The sequence below is a fragment of the Lissotriton helveticus genome, chromosome 2_1, assembly GCF_964261635.1.
Source record: "Lissotriton helveticus chromosome 2_1, aLisHel1.1, whole genome shotgun sequence".
Taxonomy (NCBI): Eukaryota; Metazoa; Chordata; class Amphibia; order Caudata; family Salamandridae; genus Lissotriton; species Lissotriton helveticus.
Genome location: NC_136059.1, coordinates 2,103,330,179 through 2,103,349,788, shown reverse-complemented (window position 1 = coordinate 2,103,349,788; position 19,610 = coordinate 2,103,330,179). Strand labels below are relative to the sequence as shown.

The 19,610-nt window shown below is 45.7% G+C and overlaps 1 long non-coding RNA gene across 2 annotated transcripts in view; it reads left to right on the top strand.

The window, feature by feature from the left end:
• LOC144819061 (uncharacterized) overlaps positions 1–19,610 on the top strand; it is a 148,912-nt gene that overhangs the window by 65,386 nt on the left and 63,916 nt on the right. The window contains exon 5 of one of the 2 annotated variants that reach the window (XR_013607213.1): positions 3,678–3,789. The exons of the other annotated variant lie outside the window; for it this stretch is intronic. This is a non-coding gene — a long non-coding RNA (uncharacterized LOC144819061). Of the gene's footprint in view, positions 1–3,677; positions 3,790–19,610 lie in introns of those variants that run through there. 2 annotated transcript variants of the gene reach the window in all.

Sequence of the window (19,610 nt, the reverse complement as noted above, 5' to 3'; positions counted from 1 at the left end):
GGGCTTCTGTGGATTTGGTGTTTCTCCAGTTCTTTTCGAGGGGGTGGCAAGTGCGTCTGGATTCACAAAGTTTGGTGGTAAACCATCTGGCTTTCTTGGCGCAGGTCGTGTTGTTTTTCTTGAGGGGGCCATGGTGTTGGCGCTGTCCGAGATCCATCTATGCAGGGTGCAGGCTGCAGTGTTGGGGATGTCGTTTTCCGCGATTGTTGGGGTGGAATTGTTGAGTGAGGAGGTGAGCTGGTCGCCGGTGATTTTGGTCCAGTTTCTTCGTGGGAGCAGGTGCTGGTGTCTGTGGATGGTGGGTGTTCTGAAGGTGATGTGGGCACATCGGTGGTCTGTCCATGGGAGTTCGGTGGTGTGGCTGAAAGTGATGGAGTTTCCTGTGGTGAAGAGGGGGTCGAGGGTGTGTCCTGCTGAATGTCTGGGCTTGGTCACGATCTGGCGGAGCCCAACGTTGTGGAGGGTGTTCAGGAGTGATGCGGTGTTGGGGTCCAGTTGGTTGTCGAGGTGGACGTTGAGGTCTTCCAGTAGTGTGTAGTTGGTGGATGCGATGGCCTGCGGGAAGATGATGTCCGTAATGGAGTTGGCAAAGGTGTGGCTGAAAGTGATGGTGTTTCTTGTGGTGAAGAGGGGGTCGAGGGTGTGTCCTGCTGAATGAGTGGGCTCGGTCACGATCTGGCAGAGTCCATCATTGTGGAGGTTGTCCAGGAGTGATGCGGTGTTGGGGTCCTGTTGGTTGTCGAGGTGGAAGTTGAGGTCTCCCAGTAGTGTGTAGTTGGTGGATGCGATGGCCTGCGGGAAGGTGATGTCCGTAATAGATTTGGCGAAGGGTCCGCGGGGTCCAGGTGGTCGGTAAATGAGGGTTCCTCGGAGGGTGGTGGTGGAGCTGGCCAGGGTCTTGAAGTGAAGGTGTTCCATCAGGTCTGTGTGTTCGTCGGGTAGTGTGCTCAGGCGTAGGCTGGATTTGTGGACGATGGCGATTCCTCCTCCCTGGCGTGTGGGGCGGTCCTTCCTGGTGATCTTGTATCCTTGGGGGGTGGCGATGTCCGGACCCGAGGTGATGTTGCTCCAGGTTTTGGTGAAGAACTCTACGTTTGGGGTGGTGCTGTTGAGGAGGTCCCAGATGTTTTTAGAGGGGTTGGACGTTGAGGAGGATGCAATGCAGGGTCTTTGGTCCGGTTGTGTTCTTGTGGGTGGGCTGTGCTGGATCCGTGTTCTCGGCCGTGCTGCAGGTGTACCGGCAACGGTGACAGCTGAATGGTCTGTGGGCGTTGGCTGGTGATGCTGGCTTGCAGTTGTAGTTGCGGCCTGTGTTGAGTGCGTGGAGTGCCGCTGGGTCGTAACGTTTGTGGGCTGAGGTTCAGGGTCCCTGGCGCTGGTCACGGTCGGGTCGTGAACGGGTCGCGGACAGGCGCAGACGGGCTTGCCTTAGGTGCGTCTTCGGCGTGCCAGCGGCGAGACCGCACAGCTGCCGTCATTAAGTAGGGGAGGGGGGCGGGACTGGAGGTAAGGCGGCAGGTGTGGGGACTGTGTCGGGGGAGCGGCCGCAGGGGCCGCAGCTCCGGGAAGAGTCTGAAAAGGAAAACGTTACCCAAGTAAAGAAAACGTTACCCAAGTGAAATTAAAGGAAAATTATGTAAAAAGGAGGAACCAGGTGCCAAACGAATTAAAGTATGAAAGTAATACTGAGGAAAAACCAAGTGAGTAGGGGGTGAGGGGGACACCAGGCGGGCCGGTAACTGGATTGCCTGTGTGTCTGCGGCAAGCTGCCAGCGGGAACCCTGGAGAAGGGAGGGCTCTGCAACTGGGCGACTGCGGCGATGAAAGCGGAGCTGTTGGGGAGAGTGCTGGCCTGGACCGGAGGTACAGGTTTTACACACGCTCCCCTGCAGCAGCCGTCATTAAGTAGGGGGGGGGGAGGCGGGGCCTGTGTTGGGCGGTGGGCTGCAGGGGCAGCAGCGGCAGTAAGAGTCTGAAAAGGAAAACGTTACCCAAGTAAAACAAGCATTGGCATAGCCAATAGGTCTCGCCTTTGTGACCTTATAAGTGTTTAGGTATGCAGCACATTGTCCTGTGTATTGTGTTGCTAGGTATTGAATAGTTGTACATTAACTATATATTGTGTTATGCTGTCTGATTTATGATTAAATGCTTGCCTCTTCCGCATGCTGTATGCATGCTTTTCAATTTAATAACGTGTATCTCCCCTTTTGTCCCGATGTGCTATTGTCAATGTGTGCTTCCTACAGTGCATTCTTCTGTGCTACTGCTCTTGTGCTCTACTGTACTTGGGACCTACGGCGCTTGGCAGCACACACACGCATTCAACTCACAAAATGTGACAGCGCAGATGAATCTACAGTGAATTCCAGAATGTTTTGGGAGTTGGAGTGTTCCGTGGATAAAATACACATACAACCTGCTAGAGAAAGTTTGAATATCTGCTGCGCAGATTTGGCCTTTCATTCTACTGAAGGTGATTCAGACCTTCGTTTTATGAGTCACACTATTCTTCGTGTGAGCTGTAAGTCTTAGTCTGGGATAATAACTTAGAAGAGATTTACTTCCACCTCATTGATGTCCATCTTCAGTCAGGTTCCTTTCTAGCTGCTTCGATTCTCTCCACTCTCTCAGCTAGGAAACCAGATGGCTACATATCACAGGGACACCAATTTTCCACTTCTGGACTTTGCACCTACATATTATTGTTATCCAATCTGTTGGCCCAACTGGCTAAATTTAGAGGAGTCCAGACTACAACTCCTCAGATTGCACTAATATTAAATCAAAACTCACAACTAGAAAAGATGTGTTCTGATAACATGAAATCCTCTGGTCACCCTACTTTCAGCTGCTTATGATACAACTGACCACACCGCACTACTGAGCAGGCTCAGACTAGGTGGCAATTTCAGTCAGCAAATGTGTGAGTTCTTCCACCTCGTACTCCTGCAAAATACAATACTTTCAGATAGCAGGGTATGGGAGAAGATTCCAGCACTTCTGGAGGACCGTAGTAGTACAGATGATCACTTGAGTACTGTAGAGGCTGTGGCAAAGTCAGTTTACACAGCAACATAAACACTTGTACGACATACTAAAGTTAGAAAATCGAAGGTCAGGTGTTCAGTGTTTCATCAGAGTGCCATTTTTGTTACTTATGAACATGGAGACTATACCAAAATGCCCTTCGACTCATTCCATGGGTTGAGACCATTTCAGAAAGCTTGGCCCTTCCTCTTGGTTGTGTATGCCAAGCCAGGGCCGGCTTTAGCGATGGTGACACCTGGTGGGACAATCTTTCTTGGTGCCCCAATGACCTCCTTCACCATTTGATTCCTTCACTGCCACCTTGACTTTCTCTCACATGTATTTCATTTCTTTAATAGTGCTACTCATACTAATGTAGGGTGTCAGAGCACTTCACATCATACATGCACCTTATTATACAGAGAATGAATCATACAAGCTTGTAAATCAGTACATAGGAACGGTTACATAAGAACGATAACTACTAGGTGTAGGAATCACATGTCACCTTTACTGAAATGCATTATGTTTTACGAGTGCTTGATCAGGAGAAGCACAAACTTGCTATTTAAAACATAATAAAGTTGTTGTGGCTGGCTTTACTTATACAAATGAATTTCTACTCATACAAACTTTTTTTTTTTTAGCAACGTTAGGATAACGAAAGACAAAGGAAAAAAACATAAGGTTCTAAACCTGCACCCTGCACTTCGTATGCAGCTCTTTGATGCCAGCCCACAGCTCACGGTCTTCTAGAAGGATTGTAACTTATGAACTGAAAGTAACAATAGAATCTCTGTGACAAAAATAAGCCTGCGCTATCTTTGTAACATACAATTATGTGATCTGCGTTTTACACGTGCCTTGCAGCGGGCACTTTGACCCTCTGCATTACTTTATGAAGTCAAAACTGCCACTAGACAAAGCTCTGATCTCCCCAGCATGTACATTAATCACCAAAGTAATCTTGATATTGGTATTCTTGCTTGAAACATTGCTGGGTACATAAGGGGCTATGCAACTGGTGCTTTTAAGCCCACAAAATATTTCATAATACAGCACCATCTGACCACTTTTCCCGGTGCAGTGGCACCAGTCACACCATCCTAAAGCCAGCACTGTGTCAAGTTTACACAGACGAGCCAGTTGCACTCATCCAGAGCGTCTCATATTTTAAAGGGAGATGCCGGAGTAATTCATCCAGTCCTGTCCGTATTCATACTACCCATCATAGTTTCAATTGTCCCACAGCAATGATGCCTATAAGTCCTAGATTGCACAGCGAACACGTGGTCTGGGTAAGCTACTTGCGCATGGGCCTGGGAGGCTCGAGGACTTTGTTCATGCATCTGCGGAACGACAGAGGTTTACGAGAAAGCGCTAGTGGCTAGTATGCCGCTTTCCTGTTGCGCTCTACATTTGAAAATCTTTGCTGCCATCTTTTGGTGCTTGTATTGATTGGAAACTTGGTACACAACACTAGGTGGCACAGAGGTTCCAGTGCACTGTGTAGGCTGCTTTCCGCTCAGGGACCACTGCAACGCCGATGAAACCAGGCTTCGGGGGCTGTCAAGTAAAAAGATCTTCTGTGTCAGGTAGGAAAGGCCTTCTTGGTACTCTGGGGCGCTCTGCATCCGAGCAGCAGTTAAATCTGTATGAGGACAGGCCTCAAGGCACAGACTGGGAAACAGGGCTAAAACACCAGGAGCGGATAGCTTTTTAAGCTCCTCTCCGCCACTGACAACGGAGTTGCCTGAAAACGCTGGACCAGCAACAGCTGCGACTTTTCACATTTCGGATCCCAAGTAGAGAGCAAAAACAGAGGCTCTGTGTTTTGCTTCCGTTAAGTTACCGCCCAATAACAGCGATGTCAAAAAGGCCACCGAGTAGAGTCCGATTTCACAACGGCTTGGAGCTCAAGTCATAAAGCACCATTACCCATGGACTCAGGGGGTGCCTTTGGTCTTCTCCCCAGGGACCAAGCGTTATCGAGAAAATAACAAGTGCAGCCACGAAAGTTAAAGCGACGCGCTTGTTTTCCTTCCCAGTAGCAGTAATAATGAGGTTTACTTGGAGCGCGCCAGAAGTCCATGGACAGCCTTTCCCTTGTGGGAGTGAGCAGGGCCAGGAGCGATAATTGCTAACAGATGGCGCCAAAGCTCGCTCCCACAAGGGAATCGCCAAACGTGCCTGCTTTGCCATTGAAAGCAATGTAAATCGTGCACGTTTTTGGGGACCAAAGCGGATCGATTCCAAGAGGTCCCCCCTATGTAGCGTATGCGCGCTGCGTAGGCAAGACCTAAAAAACATTACCTAAGTGAAATTAAAGGAAAATTAAGTAAAAAGTAAAAAGGAGGAACCAGGTGCCAAACGAATTAAAGTATGAAAGTAATCCTGAGGAAAAACCAAGTGAGCAGGGGGCGAGGGGGACACCAGTCGGGCTGGTAACTGGATCGCCTGTGTGTCTGCGGCGGGCTGCTGGCGCAAACCCTGGAGAAGGGAGGGCTCTGCAACTGGGCGACAGTGGCGATGAAAGTGGAGCTGCTGGGGAGAGTGCTGGCCTGGACCAGGCCAACCAGAATTCAGGGTAATCACCTGTTGTCTTCTGCTGGGCTGGATATTGTCTCTGAAATTCACCATTTTGCAGACCAGTACATGCTTGTTGAAGAACAAAACCCTTGTAGGCTCCTGACCACATTTCTATAATCTGGCGGGTCGCTACTCCACCTTTCAGCTATCATGGGTCCCTTTCCTGTGCCTCGCAAACATGGGTTGAAGCTTCGCATAGTTCGCGGTTTCACTCTTTGTTTAACTTAAGCGACATTAGACGTATTTCCACCATCACAGCCCAATGCACCACACAGTGAACAACGTGTTGCCTGAGCCACTGGCCAAATTGCTTTGTGATTTACAAAGGATATGAATATCACCGCCAAAGAAAGGCGGAATGGGGGTGGGGTCAGAGATCCGTGAGTGGGGTTGTGGTGTTATCATGTTCACAACTGGTTTGTGAATGGAGATCTGGTGATAAAGGTACAATGAGAGGCAAAGTCACCATGGGGGCTAGCAGTCCTTCGCTGCAGGGCTGCTGGTTGCAGCGATTTTGACTCTGTTCTCCTTGTTGAAAGGAGAGGAGTGGGTACATCTCAGAGGGGTTGGCAGCAGTTATCAGGGTATGTATGGCAGATGACTAGGCCAGAGGAGATATGTTTCTGGTAACTTAAATTACAATAAACTGTCAGCCTTCACATTAACACTGTAAAATCTATACGCAGGCTAGGAGTGTACACACGAGATTATCTGTGCCATTTACCCACTACACAAAAAACCCCAGACAATGATTGCTATGGAAACCAGGTGATGCAGTTCTGGGGTAGTGCTTTTGGGAGGCGGTGGGACAGGCAGGCCATGGGGAAAGCTACTATCATTGGGGTGTAAAAAACTACAATGAGAAGACATTTAAAAAAATCTTTGCTGGGAGAGGATGTAAGAAGCAAACTAGGGCGGTGACTCCAGGTACAATTAGGCATGGGGGATGGGAATTGGGATATACACTGGAGTTGGGAGGTGAAGAGACCTTCTTTGTTGGTCTTAAGGGTATAAGACTGGAAAGACAGCCAGGGAGGAGTGGTAGAGTGATGTGTCAAGAACATTTGTGTGGGTGGAGGAAATGTGGGAAAAAGTGGGTGAGTGGTGTAAAGGAAGCATCAGTGGTGTCTCATACAGGCTCAAGTCGCATTGCCTGATCGGGTTTGAATGGCCAGGCTGGAACAAGCTAAACAAATCTGACAGGTGAAGCTGGCAAAGCCTTTCAGTGATAGGTAGAATTGTCTGATGGGGCCTTTGGGACGGAATTATTCTGGGGGCAAGTATTTTTTGGAGAACATAGATATGATGTGGTCGTGATTTTGGGGATAGGATATGACAAGGACTATGAGGGTGAGAGTGGAGAAAACATGGAGTAAGGTGAGATCTGAAAAGTGTAGTGCGAGTTCAGAAATGTAAGCTTGGGCAGCAAAGGAGGTCATTGAAGTAGGTAATTAGAGATGACGGGAGTATTGTAATGTTGAGGTGTTAACGGTTCACAAATCAAGGGATTTTGGTGTTTTGTATGATAGAGAACAGAGCTGGAGCCTGCAAGAGGTGTAGAAAAAGCAGGAGAGTAGGAGAAAACGTGTGTCTTCAAGGAAGGTGGAATTACAGGAGCAGTGGGCGGCTTCTCTTGGACCAAGCAAACTGGACGTAGGTCCTCTGCAAGTGAGGGCTGCACAGATGTAATGGCAGTTATCTCCATAATGTGCTATTCGGTACAGGAAGTGAAGGCTGTAAAACTGAATTTAGAATTCATAGCAGTTTAAGGTTGCCACCGCCACTGTAGTGCTCATTGAACAATACAAATCCAAATGGATGTTCTTTGTCTGCTCTTCCTGTTTCCTCCTTTCACCATACCCAAGGAAGTCAAAATTGGGACTCACTGCATTGCAATGTAGATAGAGTATTTTAAAATAGATTATCCACTCTTTTGTCTTCTATTTTTGACCTGTGGATTTTTCATTGTCTTCAGCATTTATACTTTGGATGTGGGCTTTATTCAGCTCTGTGGTACATTCAGCGTTGTCGGAGTCCTTAGTTCGTGCAGCCTTCAGCTGCCCTTCTCTAGTCCCTGAAGGTTTTTTATGCCTCACCGGCTTTTCCTTCATTTTGACTTGCTATTCTCTGCAGATACCTGTCAGTGTTATTAAATCATGCTAAGGATAACGTGACTACCGAAAGGCACCACCCTTACCCTGGATAAACTAAACCAAAGCTTAAGGATTCTTGTGTCCAGCACGAAACATTAGGCTGTTGAGAGTCCGACATAGGGACACAAGGCCAAGTCAAAAGAGGGCCTTTGCAAAAAGTAAGTGAGGGATGGAGGAGGCTGGGGAGAGAATATTTTGTAGATTGGAAGTTTTGATGGGATGGCCAGGTCTGTGGGTAATAGGGCTGATACAAAAGAGGTGGGGGAAAATGAAAGGTAGAAACATGGTAAAAGAAGAACCTTAGGCTGAACGGAATGAGAAGTCAGGGGAGAACCAAAAGGACCATAGGGGATTGTAAAATAGAGAAGTTTGCTGTAGAAGAACTCGCTGGCGATAATTGGGAAAGATAAATAAACTGGCTTAGAAGAAAAGTTGGTATTTGAAGGCGGTGGGGGGGGGGTGGATTCCGGTAATTGGGGGTGGGGGTGAATTAAAAATTAAAATATGGGTGGTGGGGGAATTAATTCAAAATTAAAACACTCACGTGTCTGCCGCTGCTGCCCGATGTCGCTGCCACCTCCTCTGGGTCCTCTTCTGCCATCTTCTAGGGCAGGAAGCAGCAGGAAGCACCCGGCTCCAAGCCTACCGATAGCCAATCACAACTCTGCAATGCAGCGTTGTGATTGGTCTGAGCACCGTGGATCAGTGGTCAGCCACAGAATGGGAGCCTGGACATGTTCTCCATGCAGCATGTAATGCAGCCTGCATGGAGAACATGTAAAGTGTGCATAACTGTTTGCCCGACCCCAGAAGGCCGGTCAAGGTGTCCTGGCACTTGAAGTAGGCAAACCACTCCTCCCCTGCTCTGTGAGCAGAGCAGCCCCAACCCTACCCAGCTGAGCAAGGGGAAAAAGAAAATAATAAGGATGAGTTGTCATTTTACTTTTACCTTTTTCGACCTGCTTAGTGGGGCATTGCTCCCCTGCCTTAGCAGAGGAGCCACCACTGCACTGGGATCATGTAGTCTTTTGGGGGCATGTTTGATGGTGTTCAGACTAAGACTATATTTTGAAGGGGGAGTTTATGGATGTCTTGAAACTGTTTCACGCAAAGTGCGGGTGAAAAAATGTTTGAAGGTGGAGGAGGCGCTGATATTCCCATAGTGACCTAGGTTGCTGTCTCTATTGAGAATTGGAAATCATTCTTTCCTATTTACATGATTGTAAATGCAACCAAGAATTTTACAGAGCATTATTTAATTAGGTCGAAATTATAGGAAGGTACACATGATTTTCGGGGGCATGGCAGTAGTAAGATAGAGAATTGCACCACAATGGGTGAAGATCAGGAGTTGAAGTAGTGTAATTGACATATGGATCTGTGGTTAAGGTAGATAGTGCCAGAAAGGCTAGCAGCTTCAAACAGTATGCCTGGTGACCTGTTTGTGTAGCATCAGTTGTTTTTGGGCAACATTGCAAGTTGGGGGGGGGGGGGGGCTTTCAGGTTATTTAATAGAAGTTTCTGTGGCATTGTATTCAGACATAAGTGTGGCAGATGTGGGGCAACGTATCTGGTTGCACAGTGATTTGAGCAGTTCGTAGGTGGAATGTAGGAGTAATAGAGCAGGGTTATGGGTATAAGGAAAATAGTGGTAAGGGCTCATGCACCAGTTAAAGTTGAGATACTGCGTTCTGGGGGTGTTTTTGAGTTGAGGATTTAGGTAGGCATATGGGGGCCAAGTATAGGCGTGCAGTGAAAATATAAAACCTTAACTGGCTATGTTTCGACTAGTGCAGTAGTAAATGTGGTTAGAAATTATGGAGTGAAGGAGGGCAGGTTGTCCTGTTTAACTATTATGCATTGGATAGTGCCACCATTGGGGTGGTGCCTAAGACTGCCGAGTGGGGTTCTACGTTTGATTCACCACTGTGCTGAAGGACAGTAGGTCAATTATTTAATTTCAAGTCTTTCTTGTATTGTAAAAATTTAGTATTCTTAATTAGTCAGGGGATTTTCAGAGTTATTGTGGTGGGGAGAGATAGAGACCCAGAAGTCGAAATGTCAAATTACAGGCACAATAACACATTGTTGAGTCCAATGCTTTTCTTTCAGTAAAAAGAGAAGTACTTTAACCTTAAGCAAGATGCATGCGTTACTATACATCACTAATATTAATACCTACATGGTTGTGTACTATGGGTGATACAGGGCTTACCTAAACACAAATCAGCAGACTAGTTTAAAGTTTAGTTGTGGGCTCACAGTGGGTACAGATGAGCAGCTTCCCTGGTTTCTATGACTGCTTGGTCAGTCTGTATTTCCTGTACCGGGAAGTTCTCTTTAAGCAGGGTTAGTGTTAAGTCATGGATGCCACATAAATCTGTAGTAATGTTCCCAGTCAATGTTCAGTTAAGGCTATGGTTTTACTTGAGATGTCGGGCACTTATGAGACTTAAGTGTAGAGGCCAACTAGAGCCAAATTCGGGGGGTGGGCGGCTAATAAAAATTAGAGGGTAGGGGGCTAATTCTTCCTGCAATAGGCAGAGTGGAGATGCATGGGCTCTAAGAGGGGTGAAAACACTACAAAACCTCGTTAACAAGTAAATGTTCTTTTAAAGTCCTGTGAAGTAGTCGGGTGCGGCTGCAATAAGACGCTCGCCAGCCCGGGAAGCTGTCTCAGCCCGGGCTGACACACACGACGGGAGGGGGGGTGAAATCCCTTGACCCCAATGGGTGTTGCACGCCCGCTTAAGTGTGAGTATGTGGGCCACAGCCGGACAGAACGAGCAGAGACACTTGCGGGTACAATAGATTCAGATGCAGGTCCTGCTTGCTTTTCTTTCTGCAGCGCCCAGTTCCGGGGCTGAGCTCTGAAGAAGTTGACTCGGATTAGGGAGGTCCCAGCACAACCGAAGGTTGGCTTCCATCCTCTGCATTGCAATGTGAGTCCCTGGTGTCTGTGTGCAGAAGGTAGAGTCAGAACAAATCTGTTGTCTTACGCTGGCAGTGGTCGCTGGAGCGGGTACACTGGGGGAGAGAAGATAGGTGTGGATGAGTTTAGTGAGCTGGTTTTGCCCACATTTCAGAAACATAGAAACACATGGTCAGGCCAAAGAGCCTTTGTGCAGACTAAGGTGAATTATGGTTACTTGCCCGCAAATAGTTTGTTCTTTTGGGGGCGACAGCTGGTCTTCCCCTTTCTCAAGCAGTCAGTTCTTACTGGGACAGACACTTCTCCCCCTCTTCTGCAGGTCAAGTAAAATCCAATTCACATGCCAAACTCATAGCTCTTTCAGGAAGATGTGCAGTCTTCAGGTGATGTCCCCTCACTTCTGGGAGACACCAGCCATGGATCTCAGCAATTCTTTGAGTGCTCGGAGGAGCACTCCTTAATTGGTCTTGAAGAACTTGGAAGTCGAACCCAATTAGGTCGTTTAGGTACAACTTTTATTCACACATCCCAGACTGGGGATGTTGAAACCAATGCCCAGGAACACGTATGGGGTGGTTCCTTTTCATATTTCATGTTCTCCTTGCTGTGCAGACACATTCTTTGTAAAATCTGTGACTCTACAGCAGTTAGTGATGATGCTGGTTCCAGGCAGGAGTACCCAAACCGTGAGCACATTAATATCTGAATCCTCTACACTCTGCTGTCTTCCGCCCTCCTGAAGTAACTGTAAGGGATAGACTAAAGGGGAACACCATGCCTGGAATCTTCCTTACTTTTGACAACCGAATCTGCTGATGTTCCTCCGTTCCCCCACCATTAACCCAAAGGGCAGTGCTCAGGGAGGAATAATCAGCAGTTCAATGCTAAAAAGGTTACCATAACATTTCAAATGTTAGTCCTGTCTCCATCCTCCACCAGGCAGTGTTTATGGTTACATCCTTCAGCTCACGAATGTAGGCAATACATTTCTACTCTCTGGGGACACTGTACCAAAGCCTCAATCTTGCATCATGTAAAACCTGGGTCACTCCAAAGTTGCACTCATTGGCGTCAGTAATCTTACACTTACATCCACATGGAGTCCTGTTACCAGGCACACTTTACTCAACACACACTCAATGTGCACATAGGATGTCAGAGAAGGGGTCTGGGTGTCTCATACAAGTATAACTTTCTATGACTGGAAGCAGTAGGCTTCAAACCCCAGAATAAAAGGAAAAAGTCTGTCCAGGACTAAAAATATAAAAAACTGTACTATGCTATCTTGCTTTATGTTGATAGCCCAGTACATACTCAGAAGTAGCCATAGCCATCAAAGTTGCTCACTTGGTGCACTCCTCCAGGCCTTAGAAGCAGGCTTTAGACCTCAAAGTCAAAGCACATGTCTACGCCCCTGCTCACATGCTGGATTAATGTGCGACCTGAACCACAAAATGTCAGAATACCAGATATCACATACACTTGAGTTACTTAGGACAGGGGTACCATACAGGGAACATCTCCTCCCCATCAATTAAGGAGCTGTGAGTGCATTAGGGTCAGGAGCATATAGACGGATTAGCATGCCAGCTGACATGTATGTAGGAGGAGTGAAACTCACAGGATGGAAGCAAACATGCTTGGGGACAAGTTAGGGTAATCATTGCACCCATAGAAGAGGCCTTTGGGGTGAAGTATTTGATCTAATGAAAGTACAGGTTTTCTTGGGCACCTAAATTTTGCATGTTGACTGGACACATGACACATGGGAACGAGTGTCTGCAATCATTTATGCTTCGCCTTGATGGGACGGTATTGTTTCTTCACATGATTAGATTGAAACCAGCAGTGAAGGCAGACCTGCAGGTGTGAGTGGCATTCTTGAGAAGCTTCAATGTTGTGGATGTGTGCTCATTGGCTAAAGAGACAGTGTTGTATTCTGATTTTGTTCACATGTGGTAGACTGTTTTGGATTGTTTGACCAAGGAAGACTCTGTGCACAGAGGTGGCCTGAAAAGCGTCTAAAAGATGGTGGCAGCATTACATTTCTGCATTTGTTTTGCCATTGATAGTAGTGTTAGTTTGGTTGTGGGTGGAGTGGAATTGTGGCTAACAGAAAAGTCAATTTCAATGTGGACAGTGAGGCAGTTGTTTCTTTTTTTTAACTGGAAGGCGGCAGCAAATGACAGATACTTCTGAGAGTTTCCATCTTGAGCTGTATCACTTTTAATATCATCTTTAGAACACGGAATATTCAAGGTGTTGACATTGAGGCTTCTTGGTCTCATTCCCTGTAAAAGAGGTTCCGTGGGCTAGGATAGGAGTGAATGTGTCCAAGATTGAGGTGCCACCAAAGCTCTGGAAGGTAGCAGAGCGTTCCTGTTAACAAACAGGATCACTTGTGTCTTCTACTAAAAAAAACATATAGGAAAGATCTTTAGAGGGCAGGTCTTTAAGATGAGGGCCAGGGTACAGGGGATTGGTGCAGCAGAGGGATGATGTCATACAATACATAATCAAGATGATTGCAGAGTTTTATCGCCAGTTACAATTGCAGGTGAACTGGGCTGTGTGGTGGTTTATAGTTTTTTGGGGGAGTAATTAATCTTCAGCAAGGAAAATGGGATGTAGGAGGTTAGATTGTTGAGCCAGAGAGAAAGGTGGTTTCAGACAGGGTAGTAGACCAATGACAGTACAGATTATAAAGGGGATAGTGAGTGTTTTGAGGTGAGCGTATACATTGACTTGGGAAACCTCGCTTTTGTCGCTCTGCATTGAGGCCTTCATTGTTTCGGAGTCCTTGTGTGCTTAAGATTGCCTGGGATTGTCCATGGAAGAGGTGAGCTGGTGGGTGAGATCTTGATGACCACGATGAAAAAATCAGAGCCTAACAGTGAAGGGCTGCAGAATTGATGTGCTTTTAAGGACATCTGGGGATTAGGACATTTGCGCACTTACAGTGATTGGACCGTAGCAGAGAGGTTGCAGGGTCGTTATGTATCCATTCGTCTGCTAAAGGTCATCGGATTGTCCATGGGCATGGTTGGTTTACTGGATTGGCCTCATGGAATGCATTGCTTTTTGACTGGGTAGTAACAAAAGCAACTAGAATAGATTTTACAGCTCAGTAGGTTAAATATATTTGGATATGGATTGTGGTGGCAAATATATGCACCGCATAAAGGAGTGCTGCATTTGAAAGAAAGATATTTTTGTACCCGCCCTGCTTCTTCAGCTTTATTAATTTAATGTAAATCGCATGCCAACTTGATGGGGTCAATGCGGATCTGGATATGCGGACATTCTTTTGTGAAGTGTATAGGGAAAAAAGGTGACAATAGAATGGAAGTCAACTGGGGGTTGCTGTTGGGATAATTAAGGTAGACTAGTTGTGGAAAGGACTGCATTGAAGGAAGCTTTTATCCATTCAACTGAGCCATATGAATGCAGAGAATTGATGGATATGTTTGTAGGACATTTTGGGGAGGATGATGTAATATAAAAGATGTTGAAGATGATGTTTAAAGAAATGAAGAGGTACTTGCAGTAAATTAAGAGATCCTGAATTGGCATTTACATACTATGGACAGATTTGGGCCAAGGAGAGTGTGACCAGGGGCAATGAAAGCATCAGCAATAAAAAAAAAGGCAGTGTGGCAGTTGAATGAGAAAATAAAGGGGAGTCCGTGAGGCCAGGGGTTTTAGGAGGATCAGACACAAAGAAATGAAATTGGAAGACTAAAGTCTGCTAAATAGTGACCGAATTAACTTTGTTTTAAAGGAATGCATTGGCAAGTTTGTTTTGGGAAAGTTTGTGGGGTTGCCAAGGATGGTTATGGATGGTAAAGGTGTGAGTAAGGATAGAAAAGCACTTCAGAGTGTTTTTGCTTGTTGCAGTTGGTTACACGTTGAATCGATATCAAGAGGGTTGGATTGGACCCTAATTGGATGAGCCAGATAAGGGGAGATGGGAGCGAAGTAATATGTCATGCTTTGTTAATGACCGAAGGGAAACTGTAAGGAATTGATGGGGTAAAGCAAAGGACAGAGAAAGGAAAAAGGAAGCAACGTTAGAGCAAGCAGATTGACAATGGTTGTTGTTATGAAGAGTGAGATATTTAAGGGATGCTGGTGCAGGCTTATTATGTGTGGGAGGTTTATTAGTGAGGTTGCATGGTATGAGATTGTGTGATATAGCGGTTTTTTATTGTTATCACAGACCTGTTGAAATCAAATTAGACCTATTTACTCTGTCTGCCCCATCTCAAACCATGTAGCTTCTGAGAAATAAATGTCATGACCAAAATTTGTGACCTTTCTTCTGTAGTCAGTGGTAACCTTGCGGACACATCCCCATTAACCAACATAACTTTGCAGTTATATCAGTCAGTAACACCAGGCTTGAGGCATGGGTTTTAGAACAATGTATGGCTTTCAGAGGTAGGTAATTTTCACCCTGTTGGCAGAGGTAGGCTTCACCTCATACCAGATCCAATCTTAAGCTCCCCAAAACAGCAGCAGGAAGACACAGAGAAATCTGTAGGTTGTAGTTTTGCCAAAAAGGCAGTTGACTAATCCTCAAATCAGTAGGGTTGATAAGTATAATCGACGTCTTGAGCACATTTTAGTAATTTGGGAAATCAACATAGGAGAAAATAGTGCCTGCAGGAGATTTTGTTAAGTGTTAAGAAATAAACAATAAGCACACACACTGCTTTAACTGGTGAACCAGATTCATGCTGCTCGAAAACTAGAGAACATATGTTTGCATAAAACTAGTGCAACTAAGGTAAGTTTATAAAATGCAATCCTGTGCTTGACTGGTCACCTTTCTATTGCTTATTGCTGTATTTGGGTGTTAAACTGGTACTAATGATGTGCAACAAATGCCCATACATTGTTGCCAAATTTAACAAACATTTGCAATGCAATCGGTCTTGCCTTTGGGACCTTATATTTATTTAGCTATGCAGCACATTAGTCTGGCTGCTGAAAAATCTACTATTCTATTGTATGGAGGGAAAGTAAGCACCAAACTGCGTGACACGCCAAGTATGGGAACACATGGAGGGAAATATTGCCTTTCAGCGAGACATGGTATAGTCCAAAGCTCTGTTTTTAATATAAAATCAGGGCCTTTGGTTGTCATATCACTGAAAATACAAAATTTGAAAAAATATTATTGTCTACGGGTGCTTGTGGTAGACAATTTCTTTGAACTGGAATCTAGAGAATGCTAAAGTGATTCTGGTATTTTACTGACCTCTGCTCGTCGTTTTCTATCAAGAAAGTTACATAGAGGCAGTTGAACAGAAAAAAGTCCCTAAGCGCAAGCAGACAAGTCCTATGGCTGGTCTCCAGAGCCCACAAAGTACATACACATATAAGTATATACTAAAGTATATACAAGATGTCTGGAATGCTCAACCTAAAAATGATAAACTAATGAAGTAATACTATTACAAAATGTGGTGCATTATGCCGCATAATTTGCCTTTTCTTACTGCATAATTTCCTCAACCCTGCCACACAATTTGGCCCTCTCCAGCCACATACATTTTAGTGGCCCTGCATATGGTGAGGCAGCAGAGGTACCAATGTTTGAATGGGCAAGGATTAGGAAGCTTCTGCAGAGAGGATGATAGTTGGAATGCAAAATGATATCTTATGAAGTCAACACTGGAGGTATTCCAATCATTTCTGCCTTTTGGGCGAAATGCTATCACTGTTTATGGGCAAATACTGATGAATTAACCCTCCATGCAAGTGAGAGGTCTTACTTGATTTAATGTGAAAAGCCACTGGTAGATTTGCAGTAGATACTGTTTGCAGGACCACACCAGCAAATTTGGAAACATGCTTTCTTTGGGTCTCATCGTCATGTGAACCACTATGAAAGGCCTTTCCTCATAGAAACCAGTCCTTGAATATCAGCAACATACTGGGTCAGCTGCTCATGGTGGTCCTCTTTTAGGCCTTACAAAAGAAACAGATCTGACATCTTCCTCCCTAGGCAACCAGAATCGCTATTTTTGAAACTGGAATTAGCAATTACCTAATACAGATTCTCGGTTTACGTTTCTTATTCTGAAATGTAGAATTGGTTCACAAATTGCGAGTGGTCACAAAAGCAGGTTTTTACACCGACAAATTAGCATGAAGTGGAAGCAGGTGGTAATCAGGTGTAAACTATAGATGAGGTAGAAACTTATTTTTCCACCCACAATGGCTGCTCTGTATGCTATGGCGAAGAGGATAAGGCTGTTTGCTCCACACCAGCAGAGGAGAAGGCAAAGACAGGGATTTATACTGAGATTTCGGTCGGGTGCCTTTATTTCTGCAGACTGAAGAAAAGGTCAATAACAAGTATAGGCTCAATAGCACTATTATATGGATTTAATTCCTGAATTAGACACTGTGTTGTGTAGGAACAAAAACTGGAGTGTTTCAATACCAACCTACATTCAGGTACTTAGCTGCCTATACCGTTTAGCCTCAGGAATCTATCAGCAGGGCTATTGTGCGGCCACGGCAATTTTTCGCATAATCATAAATTTGCGGCATTTGCCACATAAGCCATCATCTGTTGCATAATTTGCAGATTTTAACAAAAAATATGTTTGTTTCTAACTCAAACAGTTCAAAAGTTACTAAATATGCTGTGACACATGTTGCTGCACATTTGAATGCCCTTTGCAAAGCTGGACTACTCAAGCTTCTGTTGCTTATTGCTATATTTGGGTATTCAACTGGTACTAATGAGGTGCAACCAATGCCCAGACAATGTAACCAAGTTTAAGAATGTCAAAGTAATGAAGTAATGCTATTTCAAAATGTGCTTCATTATGCCGCATAAGTTGCCTTTTCTTGCAGCATAATTAACTCAATCCTGACGCATAATTTGGCCCTCTCCGCATAATTCAAGTGGCCCTGGCTAAACGGGGTTGTTGCCAAAGCAGGAGAGGTTTCACAAAGAGCACTTTCACATTATTTTTCATAATGTTTTGTTTTTGCCTATACAGCGCATTCACTGTTCTGCTGAGAGGTATTGTTTACAATTCAGTGGGCATACAACCTGCCCAGAGCATACTTCTGGTTGTTGTTTTCACTCTCATTTGCAATCTTTCGATTGCTTATCTCCCGAAGGCTTCCCTTCATTTCTTGTGTTATCTCCTCCCAGGAGAATGGACCAAGTACATGAGTTCTTCTTCGTCTTTATTCTTCCTCGTCATTTTGAAACTCACTTTGTTTTTTAATTTAGAAGTGTTTTGTGAATATTCCATGGACGTGCAATGTGCTTTCCTACTTTAAAACCCTTAAATTCAGGTGTTGGCCAATAGCCGACATCCACACTACCTCCCCAGTGCGTCTGTTGGTCATTGGCTGACACTGCGGAGGTATTTGAAGGCCCCTCAGTCCTCTGTACAGGAGGAAGTCCTCCATTTTATTTTAACCTCAGGCTGCTTGGGAAGAGCTTCCCAAGCAGTCCGAGCCTTCTTTTTCTTACTGTGATGACGATCAGGTAACACTGACGTCATTACAGTAAAGTGAAAATAAAATGAGCTGATGTGCTCATTATACCTTCACTGCATCAGTGCTCGGGGCTTATCTCAGCTCCCCAAGCAGTAATTGCTTCCAGAGAGGTTTTGTTAAAAATGGGAGAATCACCCCTTTCCAATGTTACTTCCCAGTGGATCCCTGCTTGGGGATCCCCACAAGAGAGCGATCCCCAAGCAGGGATCCACCCACTAAGCCCCAGGAACATGGGGAGTGGCCCCTTAGGCAAGGGCTTATGCTCCCCCACCACCCCCAAATATTTTAGTCTTTCTGCCACCCTTGGGGGGGTGAAAGGGGTTGATTACGCAGATCTGCCCCCCCAGTGGTGTAGAAAGCATACTAAGCACCAGGTAAAACAAAGTAAATGTTGGGGTGTGGCCTGCCCACTATGGGCATGGCCATGCCCGACCCAAAATGCTGAAGTATCAGTCTTTCTACAAAAACACGGGGCAATCAGGGTGATTACCCCCAATCTGACCCCCTGGAGGGTAGAAAGCCCACTAGACACCGGAGTATTTGCAAACAAAAGAAAAGGACTGGAGTGGGGGCTCTCTGCCATGAGCATGGCCATGCCCACACCCCATAAGAAAGTGGGAACAGTCTTTCTGCCTCTCTCGGGGTGGATTGGGATTATTACCCCTGATTGAGGGCAGAAAGCCCACTAAACACAAGGGAAAACAAAATAAAAAATATAGGGGTGGGGGCTGCCCAAACTGCAGCATCAGTCTTTCTGCTCCACCAGGGGGCAGAAAACTCACTAGACCCCAGGGAATGTTAAATTACTTTTTTTACAGAGGTGGGGCCTGCCCACTATGGGCATGGCCATACCCCCCAAAAAAGCGTCTGCAGTCTTTCTGCCTCCAGGGGGCATATAGAGGAGTTTATCGCCTCTGGTCAGGGACCTGCTCACTCCCCCAGTAGCTCCACCGTTGTGCCGTTGCTGCTGATAGGGATCCGGCAGGGTTCAAGACTGCCTGCTGCCACCTGCCTCATTGTGCCCCTTTTTTCCTCTGTTTCCTGTGCCATCCTTCTCTTCGCTGTTTTACTTTTAGGTGTGTAGATATTGCTTAAACCTGCGATTTTGTCACTGTGATTTTTTCACCTGCCTCGTTGTCCGTTATTTCCTGTTTCCTGTGCCATCCTTCTCTGTTTTATTTTTAGATGTGTAGGTTTTCTTTTAAACCTGGGAATGTGTCACTGTGCTACGGTGATGGATCAAGCCCTGATCTGTTGACTGGGTAGGAGTGTTCTGATTAACTCAAATACTCTGTCCATCACCACCCCCTTTTTGAAATGTCACTGTCCTGCGTGTCCTGCTCCCTTTTCCCACCGCTGCTTCCCCGCGGCCC